The sequence below is a fragment of the Setaria viridis genome, chromosome 2 (genome assembly GCF_005286985.2).
Source record: "Setaria viridis chromosome 2, Setaria_viridis_v4.0, whole genome shotgun sequence".
Classification (NCBI taxonomy): domain Eukaryota; kingdom Viridiplantae; phylum Streptophyta; class Magnoliopsida; order Poales; family Poaceae; genus Setaria; species Setaria viridis.
The window spans coordinates 7,226,219-7,241,247 of record NC_048264.2 but is presented as its reverse complement, the minus strand read 5'-3'; the positions used below and the strand labels follow the sequence as shown (position 1 = coordinate 7,241,247).

Sequence of the window (15,029 nt, the reverse complement as noted above, 5' to 3'; positions counted from 1 at the left end):
TAGTTGTTGTTTTCTAATATCCATGACCTTTCACATTAGCTCCAAACAATTGCAGTGCCTTGCCCTGCTGAGAGGAAATAAAGAGTCTGATGTGTACCGCAGTTGGTCCTGGGAGATCCTAATTCAGGGCCAGGGACCTTTTTGCCCCCTCATCCTTCCACGATTGGGGGTATGCCAGGGGTGCACCACTAGATTCTAGCCCTTGACACATTATATTATTCCACAGCATTTCATTTCTGTCAGGAAGGCAACTCATTCAAGACACAGATTTATACTACAATTACATCCTCAGTACATATATGATTCAAGTGCTGGCTGAGCATTAATTACAGATTATTGAAGGACCTAATATTACACGGTCCGCATACACTCAAGGGGCACCCCCTTCATCTCCGGCAGGAACGCCGCCGCACAGATCGTCCCCACGAGGAACCAGCCGGCGTGGAACAGGAACACCCCGTACCTCATGGCGCAGAGCATCCTGATGAACACCTGCAGCTCCGTGAAGGTGAGGCAGAGCCAGACGGAGACGCTCATGGCCTGCCCGGCCGACTTCACCTCCACGGGGTAGATCTCACTCTGCACCACCCACCGCAGCGGCGCCCATGAGACGCCCATGCAGAACGTGCTTACCAGGATCAGGACCAGCACGGCGATCGCGTAGCTCCGTGGCATCGTTGCCGCCGCCGCCTTATGCCCGAGGTGAGCCGCCATGATCCATGAAATGGCCACCTTTGTCATGGATTTGTTTTGACAAGAAAGGCATGTCATATTGCATAATATGCGAGCACAAAATCACATGCACATAGATTTATATTAGGGTGTGCTTGATCGATCACCTGGCAGAGCGTGACGCACAAGCCGCTGACGACGAGCAGAGACCTGCGGCCGGTATGGTCCATGACAAAGGTGGACAGCAATGTCGCCGCCAGGTTCACCGCGAAGTTGATGACGGAGCCAAGAATAGCTTTCTGGCTGCTGAACCCGACCGTCTGGAACACCACCGGCAAGAAGACGCCGAGGACGCTTACACCGGTGAGCTCGTACAGCACGGGCACGGCCATCCCGACCAACAGGTACTGCCTGCACTGCCTGCTGAAGAGCCTCTGGAACGCGCCCTCATCGTTCCGGTTCGCCTCCTCGACAGCGCGGATGATGTCCTTCAGCTCGCTCTTGACGTCGGCGTCTGCCCCGCGGATGCGCTGCAATGCGGCTCAAGCTTGGTCATGGCGACCTCGCAGGACGAGGCTACTGGGCGCGTCGGAGACGAAGAAGGCCCCCAATGAAAGGAGGGTGCCCGGGACGCCCCCCAAGCCAAGGGAGACGCGCCAGCCCCAGCCGGGGATTGTCGCAAAAAGCGCGCCGAGGATGATGAAGGGGGTGTTTGGGAGACAGGGCTAAACTTTAGCCCCTGTCACATCGGATGTTTGGACACTAATTAGGACTATTAAACATAAGCTAATTACAAAACTAATTGTACAACCCCTAGGCTAAATCGCGAAACGAATCTATTAAGCCTAATTAATCCATGATTTGACAATGTGGTGCTACAGTAACCATTCACTAATGATGGATTAATTAGGCTTAATAGATTCGTCTCGAGATTTAGCCTAGGGGTTCTGCTATTAGTTTTGTAATTAGCTCATATTTAGTCTTCCTAATTAGTATCCGAACATCCGACGTGACAGGACTAAAGTTTAGCCCCTGGTATCCAAACACCCCCGAATGCATTGTAGGGCTGAGGCGAATGCCCCCCGCCAATTTGCTGGTGCTACCTCGGAGAGGTACACTGGAGCTGACTGTAGTAAAAGGAAAAAACACAATATCACTGATGTACAGGACATTTATCACTATTGGTTGTTGGATGTAAAAATACTACGTAGTCAATTTAAACATGGAACACTGTATTGCACTATTGCTCTATGAAAATCAATAGAAACATTTCGTTTTTGAGGCTAGAAGACCCCATAAATTTCTTTATTTGTATGATTGTATCATCCTACCTGAAAGGTGAACCCGATACCAAAGCCGAGCAACATGCGGCCAATGATGAGCATGGCAATGTTTACAGCACCACCATTGATGACGGCACCTGCAAAGAACAGCGCACCACCGAACAGCGTAAGGGCACATTCAACAGTTAGACGGCTGCCATCTGTAAGTCATACATAGATAGTGAAACTGACAGCTTGTACAATGATTTGTCTTTTAAGTTGTCTGCAAGTTATTTAATTCACTCAAATCAAGGTGATTAGGTATAAATATGATCTATGCATACCATTTTGTTGCTTGTTCACTCAATGCAATGCATGTTGCCTCGTTATGGACACATGAATTTGACATAGAAGCATTAATATAATATATATTTATAATAATTGATCTTTGCAATACATAATATGATAATATAATAAAGACTCAATATATTAGTCATAAAGACTCAATAGATTACTCATGTAGGTCTAGTTTTCCTTGCAGCCATAACGCTGCCAAATATGCTCAACCAAATCGTTCTTGAGCTGCTTATGTGTAGAGCGAGTACGGATAACCTTGTTTCTCCGAAGTACCTCTACGAAGTATGGGTTAGGATCATCACTTGTCCTCACTTCCGGTGGTAGCACAATTGTTGCACTCGGATTGTCATTCAAATCTAATGGAATTTTGACCAACTCCTTCTCATCTTCGACTATCATATTATGGAGGATAATACAAGCTTGCATGATGTTAACAACATCATCCCATTTCCATAACCATGCTGGACATTTAATAATATCAAAACGAGATTGCAAGACACCAAATGTGCACTCGACATCCTTCCTTGCCCCTTCTTGATGTTGTGCATATAATTTGTGGTTCTCCGTTTGAGGTTTTGATATTGTCTTCACGAAAGTAGTCCACTCTGGATAAATCCCGTCAGCAAGATAGTATCCTATGTCATATTGCGTTCCATTTACAATATATTGTACTCTAGGGGCTTCTCCTTTTATCGCCTCAATGAATAGGCGGTGACTTATTCAGCACATTGATATCATTATAGGCCCCAGCAGTACCAAAATATGCATGCCATATGCGAAGATCTCGTGATGCAACAACTTCAAGGATCATAGTAGGAACACGTTTGTCACCACGAGTAAACATGCCGGCCCAACCTTTAGGGTAATTCTTCCACATCTAGTGCATACAGTCAATGCTTCCTATCATACCCGGAAAACCATGGGACTCATTATCTTGTAGAATTTTTTCTAGTTCATCACTTCTCGAAGGTCACATGTACTCTACACCAAAGCACTCTATCACTCCTTGGGCATATTTTTCTACGCACAGTAAAGATGTGCTCGCTGCAATCTTCAATACCTCATCAAGTTGGTCAGCCAGTGAGCCATATGCTAGCATTCGAATAGCTGTAGTACACTTTTGAAGGGGTGAGTGTCCATCTCTACCAGTTGCATCCACTCTTCGGGTGAAAAAAGGATCCCAATTACTGAGCTCTGGCACAATTCGGAGGAATAAAGGTTTCGACATCCAGAATCTCCTACGGAACATTTCATCGGTGTAGATAGGATTTGCAGAGAAATAATTTGCAACAAGATCATCGTGACCAGCTTCTCGATTACGTGGTATGTACCTTCTCGGCCCACTTTGGCGACGGCGATGGCGAGGTGGTTCAGATGATTACTCTTGAAACTTAGCCTTAATCTTGTCCCCTATTTTCCTCCAAAATTCTTCTAATCTTGCGTCCTCAGCAATGAAATCTTCAAGCGCGTATACCTCTGCTGGATCAAAACCTTCATGTTTAGCGGACAGGCCCTCATCATCTTCTTCAATGGCTGCATCAGGTGCTTCATCACCGGATAGGGCTTCAGGTTCCAGTTCTTCATCAATGGATTCAGTCAACATTGATAGGAATGTGGAGAAAACAAGCATCTATGCACAATGCCACCGATGGCCATGTTTTTATACTGGAATATGTCACAATAAGCACAGGTTCACACCTCAAGCACAAGTTCACACCTCAAGCATAGGTTCACACCTAACGTTACAAATTTCACACAGCAAAGCACAACTTGGGTAGCCTGGTGGCCTCTGTCTCTGGTGCATATCGCCATAGGCAGGCAATGCAGATGACATGATCACAGTTGTCAGGTTTCCATGATGCTTCCAGCCATGGGATCACCAATTTGCAAACGGAGCAGAACCTTTCTGGGTGAGTTGAGAACCGGAGAACCTCTTCAGCCTGCGGATGCTCGGCCAGCACCAAATTGCGACGCCTAAATCAAAGAATAGACAGTGCAATTAGGCATGGGAAGACAACAGAAAGAGGGGACTGAAAACTCGTTGCAGGCATATCATCAAGCACTCGGTGTGCGCTGCATCAGCGCACCTACGTACTCACAACAAGAACGCGTCTACATTCAGCAACAACCAGGGAAGACGAGGTTCCTTGAACCGAATTTCCATCAGAACCACGCCATAGAGCCAGTAGAGAGTGGAAGCCAGAAGATCAAAGATCAAGCGCACTAGCTCCTTGCGCGGTGTGCGGCGGTGGCACCTCGCACCCGACCAGTAGCCAGCAGCCCTAGCGCGGCCATCGCGCACGAGAGGGGGCCGATTCGACAGCTGCGGAGGTCGATTTAGCGCCTGCGGAGGTTGATTCGGCGTCGGCGGAGCTCGAATCGACAGCGGTGGATGTCGATTCGGCAGCTGCAAAGCTGCACCTGCGGAGGTCGAATCGGCGACGGTGGAGCTCCTCCTGGCGGCCCGCGTGAGCATGCAAGCAGCTTGCTCGACGTAGGAGAGCAGCCTGGTGGCTAGTTGGGCAAGCTTGCCGGGCAAAGAGGCGAGGCGAGCAGTACCAAGCATGCGCCCAAATCAGCTGCTATCCGTGCAGGATCTGAGCGTGCGGTCGATAGAGACGAGGGTTGTACAACGGTGCTGCGGCGTCTATTCCCGCCTTGGAGCATGGGACGTCGCCGTCGTCTCGCAAGGCGATAGCGCGCCTGTCGCCTGGGTGAGAGGAGGTTGTTTTTATTAAAAGTGACGGCTCATAGTCACCCTTTGTACGTGCCCTAATGGCCTGGTGGCCCACCCTCCTGGTGACGTGGCTAGCCACAATTGAAGATAACGAGCAAGCAATGAATAAGGATGATGTGAACGCGGTTAAGCCAGTAGCCACTAGTTGTCCTATTTGCAGTAGAGACTGTGACAGAACCGCCAAATTAAAACTCTAATTAAGTATAATGGGCATCATTTGAACACATCCGGCTCATTAACTTAATGGTTTAATTTGACAACCTGCATTCCCTAGTATGCTGATCAAAACAAACACCTGTAATCTCACACGAAGGTGAGTGCAGACAGTACAAACATGACAGCTTTTTACATAAATATAAGAGATACAACACAAGGATGATACAAAAGTTTAAAAAAGAGTTTAAATACATGAATATTACATAGATTTAAGAGGTACAACAGATTTACAGTTGAAAACACAACTACCGACCAACTAACTCTAGAGCAATAATGGCGACGAGGAGACATCACATCAAGCCCACCGATATGACATCAAAGAGAATGACACCTCCTGAAAAGGGATCAAAATAACAACCCTGAGTATACTAATACTCAGCAAGACTTATCCGACTATGGTATATACATAGCCGACTCCTAGCATGCAAAGCTTTTGGCTCTAGGGTTTGTTATGCCAAAAAGCGACTAAGAGTGAATCCTTACTTTCAATATTTTAGCTAAGTTTAAATGTGAGAGTAGCTATTTTCTAAGTTTGGAGGACTACAACACATCAGTGTGGAAGAATAATTAATTGTACAAGCCACGGAAATCATCATCATATTCCACTTCTTTACTACGATGAGACTGAGAGATCAAGGGTCTCTTATCCGAGAGGTGCGGCGAATCGATTCGATTTAATCCTTGGAAGGAAAACCTAATCACACGACACATGCACACCCCGTCGAGCCGCACGTGGCAACAATTCTCTTAGAGAGCGCTGAATACTTGACCTGCCCCGTGACCCTCAAGTACTAGTCCCAACCAATACCTCGACGGGTCAGACATGAGTTTCTAACTAGCACCCGATGGAGAAGACGGTATCAGCTCATACCTACCAGCGCGCACCAAGGTACATAGGTTTACCGGTTTCTACTACCTCCTTCTCCTAGCATGTGATTAGTACTGTTCAAAACTTGATCAACTGTGCCACAACGAACAGGCCTTAATCGACATAGGTGAAGGTACACTTTCAATCCACAAGTCATATCCTTAACCAATCTCATCTCTGCCTGATCTCTCATTTTACCATGCAAACCACTTGTCCATAGTACAAGTATAAGTATCCAGGGATCCTATATCTCACGAGTGACAGGAAATCACCCGACTTCTACCGAACTTATTAGGCATGACAGAGCTAATGGGATACACATACTAGTACAATCATGAGAACCTATTGTAACATCCTGAAAAAATTCACCAATCGAAATCACTCGCTAAAACTCGTTTTCAAAATTTTTCACCGTGTTGAGCTCCCAAATCTCACTTCCCAGCAAATTCGCCATCGCGGCACCAAAGCCGACTGCCGTCCGTTCCTTTCTCCTTTTCCTCTCCGCGAGTCACACTACGTGCCGAACAGAAGACCGTCGTGTGTGCCCGCAACCGTTTCCTGCAATCGCCGCCGTCTCTCCCTCTCTTTTTCTTCTCTTTTTCCTCCCTCTTTTCCCCTTTTTTTCTTTTCCCTTTTTCCCCTTTTTCTTCTCCTTCTTTTCCCTTCCTTTTCCCTTCCTTCTTGTTCCTGCCGCGCATCGTGCCTGGCGCCTGGCCGCGCTCACCACCGTGGGCCCACGCTAGTGCCCCTCCCAGTGCGCACGCCACCCACTCCATGCCAGCACCCCGCGCACTCGCCCCACACCGTGGCCCCGCCTAGCCCCCCTGCACACTGCGCTCGCGCTCACCCCAGCACTCGCCGCGCTCACCCCGCTGCACTCGTCATGCCCCCACGCACCTACTCGCCCGCGCGCACCAACGCGCCACTCCCTACCTGCCTCACCGTGCGTGCCAAGCCCCACCACACCGCGCACGCGCATCACCAGCCCTGCACGCCACCGCCTGCTTGCCTCACCGCGCGAGCCCAGCCCCGCCACACCGCGCACGTGCATCTCCACCTCGCCACGCCACCACCCTACTGCCAGTGCGCCGCTCGCTACAGCGTTGCCCTGTGTGCCTCCTGTGCCCGCGTATCCCGACCTCCATTAACGCCGCATGTCGCCTCCCCATGTGCCGCCCGTTGGCTGCCCCCTCCCCCTCACCTCCAGCCTATAAAAGGGGCTTCCTCCACCCTTCACTCCACCACCAAGCTTCCCTGGCAAACTCCCTCTCGCTCCCGTGCTCCTAATACCGCCTCCCAGCCGCCTCCACGCGCCGCCCCAGCCCAAGGTGAGGAGGGGAATGGAACCCCCTCGGCCTCCTCTATGTTCTCCCCCACTTCTTGGACGCCATTGTGCCCCGAGGCGCCGCAATCGCCGACCAGCCGCCCCTCCCTTCCTCCTCCCGTTCCTGTTCTGTCCCGAGGAAGAAGAAAAGGGCAGCTTTGCATTTTTGCCCCTCCGCTTATCCCTTTTTATACCAAAGCCCTTCCACCTCTCTCTTTCCCTTTTTAACCGATAGCCCTCCCCCTCCCAAAAATAATTACAAAAAGGTCCCTAAATCCTTTCAAAACAGCCCTTAAACACCGTCTCACCAACATTTTATGCGCCAAATCCCCTCCAATGAACCCCAAATTCGACCACGTCATTCTCAAATATATTTCCACCGAGTCATCTACAAATTCCTCAAAAATACTCCTCCTTTTATATTTTTAGTTCACTCTCTCTCTCTCTCTTCAAGCTCAACGGGTAAAACTTATTTTCTTTTATTTATTGTGTGCCTGCTTGTGTGTGTCGTAGATCGCGCAGTGACCGAGGAGGAGCCCGAAGAAGAGCTTGAAGGCCAGTACCGCAAGCCGGAGCCCAAAGACCAGTACCGTGAACAGGAACTCCTAGGCGACTTTGAGGACGGTAAGTCCAATCTGACCCTTTGATGCATATTTATCCTAGGTCTCAAACACAACCTATTGGCCTATTTTGAAAATTGCATATTGTTTTACTACTAAAACATAGTTGGATAGCCACCCCTTGATTGTTATGATTATTCCTTGATGTCCTAGAATTATCTCTAAACATTATTTGCTCTGTTGGGATGATAATTACTGCTAGAATGCTTAGAGCCTTGTTACTTATTTTATTACAATTCAAATATGACTACAATGTGTTTTATCAAAGAATAAAGGTGTGAGTGTTTTAAAGGAGAAAAATAGGTTTTCGGAAAATAAAAGGAAAGGAAATTCTTAGATGAGATGGATGGGTGTTTCTTGTCTGAAATGCCAAGTTGGGCTCGTACCTTTGTGGTTGAGCAGGTTGGGAGATATCAATCTTGTCATCGTTAAGGACCGAGTTGATGTGTCATCTTGCCTAATCCAATTTATCGTGCAACCACTCGACCGTTGTATGCGGCAACGGCTTAGCATAAATCCCACTAGCTAGTCTGCTAGTCATCAGGAGAGCTGGTGAGCAACGGGAGATCATGGAGAAGGAGTAAGTCTATGTGACTTAGGTCCCGGTTAAGACCTCGTCGATAGGTCATTAACCCCTTGCTTGCTTCCATGTTGGCTAGGCAGGTTTAGCTAAGGTGGGTAATGGCTTTGATAGGATGCGCACTGACACCAAGGTGATCCTTCACAAGCTTCATCCCGACTAGTTGTTGGTGCTCTTCTGAGTACTCCGTCGAAGTTGAGCCTTCAAGTAACTTGAGTACTGCCATGCGGCTAGAATGTGCTCAAGCCTCATCTGATGCTATCTTGAATATCTATCCTTGAACTTATATATTGGAGTGCGATGAAAATTGCACTCCATATGGAGTAGCCCCCGAGCCTTAGATTGAATTGAAGAGTTAGGCTAAGGGTCAATCTACATTTGTGTTGTTTTCGCCTTAAATCCCGCCGAAAAAACTCTTTAGCCAACGGGCACGTGGCACGCAGCCCCCGAGCCGTTACCTGACTAGTTTCAGGAGGTATAAGAACCACCTATCATCCTGACCGTCACCAACAATAACCTTTTCTTTTGCAGTAACTTCGAAAATTGATCGCCAGATGCAAAATTAATGGCCAGAGGTGAAAACATCGGGCCATTCCCTCCATTTACTCTGCTTCTGTTATAAATAGACAAGGAAAGTTACCCTTGTTTACTCCGCCATTAGCATCTGCTATTTGCGCTTCCAGAAACCCTACTGCTCATCACCACCGCAATCCAATCTTAGAGTGTCGACGCCACCTCCCTCCTGTGAGCCCCCGAGCTTGTGCGCAAGAAGACGCTCGTGACATCCGAGATGGGGAGGAAAGCATCTACTTCTAGGGGTGCTTAGAATTCTAGGAAGAGTTCTGGAAAGGGGAAGGAGCCGCAGTTGTCTTCGCCCAAATAGGGGAAGATGAAACTGACCGCGCCGCCAACTCCTGCCTGTGCCTGGAAGAGATCAACCCTGAAGGAAGAAGAGATCCTGGCATTGGAGAAGGTGAAGCTGCTGCAGGACAAGGCAACCATAGGCTGGAGGTGTGCCTTCGGTAATGCGTGGCCATTTGAAGAGTACCCCGAGGAGACGGTAACCTTCGCCCACTTTGTTGAGCGGAATTTTGCCATCCCCTCCTCTGATTTTCTGTGGGCTCATTTGGATTATTACAAGCTTCAGCTAGATCACCTCAATCCTAATAGTATCCTCCACATCTGATAGAGTCGGAGTGCCCGATCTTTCGGTGAGTGGAGATAAATTCGACTTGGTGGAAGTAGACCCTCACGATTCGACTACGACGAGCGAACCCGAAGCGCCAATGCAATCGCTGAACCAACTCCCGATGGTTACCAACCTCGCCGGTGCGAGATCAGCCTGATCACGAAGATCGATTCCTGTCCGCAATCGAAGAACGAACAAGAAAAAGAGGCGAGCAATCTAAATATCACTCGAAGGTGGAGTTCTGAATCAACAAGGACAGCGTGTATTTGCGCGTGTTCAAGAGTAGCTAAAGCTAGATGTAAAACAAAACTCAAGTCGTAAACAAAAAGGACTCGGACTAAATAAAGGGGGCGCAGCCCCTGGAGTCCGAAGGGGTCACGTGCGCCCCACCTGGGCTGCCTTGTTGGGCCATCTTCTTATTCCGATGGGCCTTCGTTCCTTAACACCATGATGAAGTTTAATTCTCTCGCACGGGCCCGAGTGATTAGCCCAACTGGATGATCAACTGTAGGCGCCTGAGGTGGAGGAACAACTGGAGGCGCCTGAGGTGCTGCTGGTGTAGATGTACTTGTGGTGTCCTCATCATCCTCCCCTTCTTGAACTGAAGTCGTCCTCGACGGCAACTCCTCATCTTCGCCCACATACGGTTTCAAATCTACAACATTAAAACTCGTGGAAACACCAAACTCCGCAGGCAGGTCAAGGATATAAGCATTATCATTAATCTTGGTTAGCACTTTAAAAGGACCAGCAGCACGTGGCATCAATTTAGAACGACGTAAGGTAGGAAAACGATCCTTTCTCAAATGCAACCAAATCAGATCACCCGGTGCAAAAGTAACATGTTTTCTCCCTTTACTACCCGCAACCTGATATTTAGCATTAGCAGCAGCAATGTTTTGTTGAGTTTGCTCATGCAAGCTAATCATTTGATCAACATGTGCAGCGGCATCTATGTGTGGGGCATCCTCGGCATCAAGTGCAAACAAATCAATAGGCGCCCGAGGAATATAACCATAAACAACTTGAAAAGGACACATCTTTGTAGAAGAATGTGTTGCACGATTATAAGCAAACTCAACATGAGGCAAGCAATCTTCCCAACGTTTCAAGTGTTTATCTAAAACAGCCCTAAGCATTGTGGACAAGGTTCGATTAACCACCTCAGTTTGTCCATCAGTCTGAGGGTGACAAGTGGTGCTAAACAGCAATTTAGTTCCCATTTTATTCCACAGTGATCTCCAAAAATGACTGAGAAACTTAGCATCACGATCAGAGACTATTGTATTTGGAATACCATGCAAACGAATAATCTCGCGAAAGAACAATTCAGCAACATTGCTAGCATCATCAGTCTTATGACAAGGTATAAAATGAGCCATTTTGGAGAAACGATCAACAACCACAAAAATACTGTCCCTCCCCTTCTTAGTTCTAGGCAATCCCAAAACAAAGTCCATAGAAATATCAAGCCAGGGAGAAGTAGGAACAGGCAAAGGCATGTACAAACCATGGTTGTTCAATCGTGACTTAGCTTTCTGGCAAGTAGTGCAACGTGCAACAAGGCGCTCAACATCAGCGCGCATCCGGGGCCAAAAGAAGTGGGCAGCCAGCACTTCACGCGTCTTGTAGACGCCAAAGTGCCCCATGAGACCGCCTCCATGCGCTTCCTGTAACAACAAACGACGAACCGAGCTAGCTGGAACACACAGCTTGTTAGCGCGAAACAGGAACCCGTCCTGTATGTGAAATTTGCCCCATGGTCTGCTATGAATACAGTGGGCGAAAGCATCTTTAAAATCAGCATCATCCACATATTGATCCTTCATAGTTTGCAAGCCAAAGATTTTAAAATCTAACTGTGACAGCATGGTATAGCGACGAGACAAAGCATCAGCAATGACATTTTCCTTCCCGCTCTTGTGTTTAATAATGTAAGGGAAAGACTCAATGAATTCTACCCATTTAGCATGATGACGGTTCAGGTTTGTTTGGGTACGAATATGTTTTAAAGCCTCATGATCAGAATGAATTATAAACTCGCGATGCCAAAGGTAGTGCTGCCAAGTATGCAAAGTGCGCACTAAAGCATAAAGCTCCTTATCATAAGTAGAATAATTCAAGCTAGCACCACTTAATTTCTCGCTAAAGTAAGCAACAGGTTTTCCTTCTTGTAACAAAACAGCACCAAGCCCAATACCGCTAGCATCGCATTCAAGCTCAAACACTTTAGTAAAATCAGGCAACTGCAAGAGAGGAGCATTGGTTAACTTATCTTTCAAGGTGCTGAACGCAACCTCTTGCGAATCACTCCAAGCAAAGGGAACATCCTTCTTTGTAAGCTCATGTAGAGGCGCTGCAATGGAGCTAAAATCACGAACAAACCGGCGGTAGAAACCTGCAAGGCCAAGAAAGCTTCGAATTTGTGTGACCGTCGTCGGTGTAGGCCACTCCCGAATGGCATCAATCTTGCTGCTATCCACCTCAATGCCCTGTGGAGTAACAACATAGCCAAGAAACGAGACACGTTGTGTGCAAAACATGCATTTTTCAAGGTTAGCAAATAAATGGGCTGCACGCAACGCATCAAAAACAGCACGCAAATGTTCTAAATGCTCTTCCATAGACTTGCTGTAAATGAGGATATCATCAAAATAGACAACTACAAACAATCCTATGAAGGGCCTCAGAACTTCATTCATCAAACGCATAAATGTGCTGGGCGCATTAGTCAAACCAAACGGCATAACCAACCATTCATATAACCCAAATTTCGTTTTAAAAGCCGTTTTCCATTCATCACCTAACTTCATGCGAATCTGATGGTAGCCACTACGCAAATCAATCTTAGTGAAAATAATGGCACCACTAAGTTCATCTAGCATATCATCAAGGCGTGGTATAGGGTATCGGTAGCGAATGGTAATGTTATTAATAGCACGACTGTCTACACACATACGCCATGAGCCATCTTTCTTTGGAACAAGTAACACGGGAACGGAGCAAGGGCTAAGAGACTCACGAATATAACCCTTGTCAAGCAACGCCTGTACCTGGCGCTGGATTTCCTTTGTCTCATCCGGATTTGTACGGTACGGTGCGCGGTTCGGAAGCTGTGCGCCGGGAATGAGGTCGATCTGGTGCTCAATGCCACGAAGTGGTGGGAGTCCTGGTGGCAAATCTTTTGGAAAGATATCAGCGTACTCCTGCAAAATGTTAGCAACCGCAGGGGGAATATCCAAAGATGGTGCATCATCAAGTGAAACGAGCACACTAGAGCATATAAGGGCATAGCATGGCAAAGGAGCATCGCGTAACTCATCAAAATCAGCACGTGTGGCAAGCAAAACAGGAGCATTCAACTTGATTTCAGAATTAATAGATGTCGATGGTTCAAGTTGTGTAGCAGTTTTAGCAGCTCTAGCAAGATCATCTTTAAGAATTTGTTCAGGTGTCATTGGATGTATAATTATTTTCTGACCCTTAAACATGAAAGAATAGTGATTTGAACGACCATGATGCAAGCTATCAGTATCATATTGCCAAGGTCGCCCAAGTAACAGAGAGCATCCTTCCATGGGAATAACATCATAATCGACAAAATCAGAATAAGCACCCATGGAGAAAGGAACACGGACTGATCGAGTAATTCTAATTTTCCCACCATCATTAAGCCATTGAATGTGATATGGATGTGGATGCTTACGAGTGGGTAAAGACAACTTTTCAACCAGCGTGGTACTCGCCAAATTGTTGCAGCTGCCGCTGTCGATGATGATGCGAATCGACCGCTCCTGCACAACGCCCTTGGTATGGAAAAGAGTGTGTCGCTGATTCTTCTCGGATGGGGCGACCTGTGTACTAAGAACACGCTGCACAACAAGACTTTCATACCTATCGGCGTCACCCGGGTTGACATGTACCTCCATAGCTGCATGGTCAGTGGCAAGCATCGCATGTCGAGTATCTTCAGAATCACTAGCGGAAGAGTACTCACCATCGTCACGAAGAAGCAAAGTGCGCTTGTTCGGACAGTCCCGAATCACATGGCCAAATCCTTTGCAACGATGACACTGAATATCCCGTGTACGGCCTGTGGGAGGGGCGGCGCCTGTGGAAGGGGCAGCGCTGGCAGGTTTGGCCGTTCGCTCGCGCGGTGTAGTGGTGGGCGTGGGTGGCGCAGGGAGAGTGGGTGCGGAGTTGGATGTCGAGCTTCTTCCTGCAAAAGAGTTAGAATATGTCTTCGAGCGGCGTCCCTGCACTTCACGTTCAGCTTTGCAAGCATATTCAAATAATGTTGTCATATCTGTGTAGTCCTTATAATCAAGTATATCCTGAATTTCGCGGTTCAAACCACCACGAAAACGTGCCATAGCAGCGTCGTTTTCCTCCAATAACCCACAACGAATCATGCCTATTTGTAATTCCTGGAAATATTCCTCAACAGATTTGGAACCTTGCTGAAAACGTTGCATTTTATTAAGCAAATCGCGAGCATAATAAGAAGGCACAAATCTGTGGCGCATAGCAGTTTTTAATTGCTCCCAAGTGGTTGGAATGGTATTGGGATGTTTGTGTTTATATTCACGCCACCAAATTAAAGCAAAATCAGTAAATTCACTAATAGCAGCTTTAACTTGAGAATTAGCAAGAATATCATGGCATGAAAATTTCTGTTCAACTTCTAATTCCCAATCAAGATATGCAGCAGGATCATATTTGCCATTAAAAGGTGGAATTTTAAATTTAATCTTGGAAAAGGAATCATTACCACCGGGACGGCGTGGCACGCGGCGGGCACGGCCTTGGCGGTCGCCATCGTCCTGGTCCGAGTCACCACCATAACCCTGCTGCAACTCTGCGACTGTTGTGTGCAATGCATCGAGTCGTGCCACAACTGAGTCGAGTGTGGCCTTAGCGGCCGTCTGCGCAAGGTCGAGCTGATCACACCGCTCGGTCGTCGAGGAGATCGTCGAGTCCAGCCGTTCATGAATCGTCTGAATGTCGGTGACAAGCCCTTCAACTTGCGCCCGTATGCCCTGCATCTGGTTAGCCCCCGCGTCGACATCATCTGCCATGGTTAGCGCAAATACAAGAACAAAAGCGACGACAAAACATGGGTGTAACGGCTCACAAGGCGCTCACACTAGTGCTATTATCAAATTCTTATCCGTTCTTACCACGCACACAGGGGCGAACTGCAA

The 15,029-nt window shown here is 47.6% G+C and overlaps 2 pseudogenes; both read right to left on the bottom strand.

The window, feature by feature from the left end:
- Positions 1-351: 351 nt before the first annotated feature.
- LOC117844038 (sugar transport protein MST1-like) lies at positions 352-6,566 on the bottom strand (annotated as a pseudogene).
- Positions 2,460-3,639, bottom strand: LOC140221972 (uncharacterized; annotated as a pseudogene).
- Positions 6,567-15,029: the final 8,463 nt, after the last annotated feature.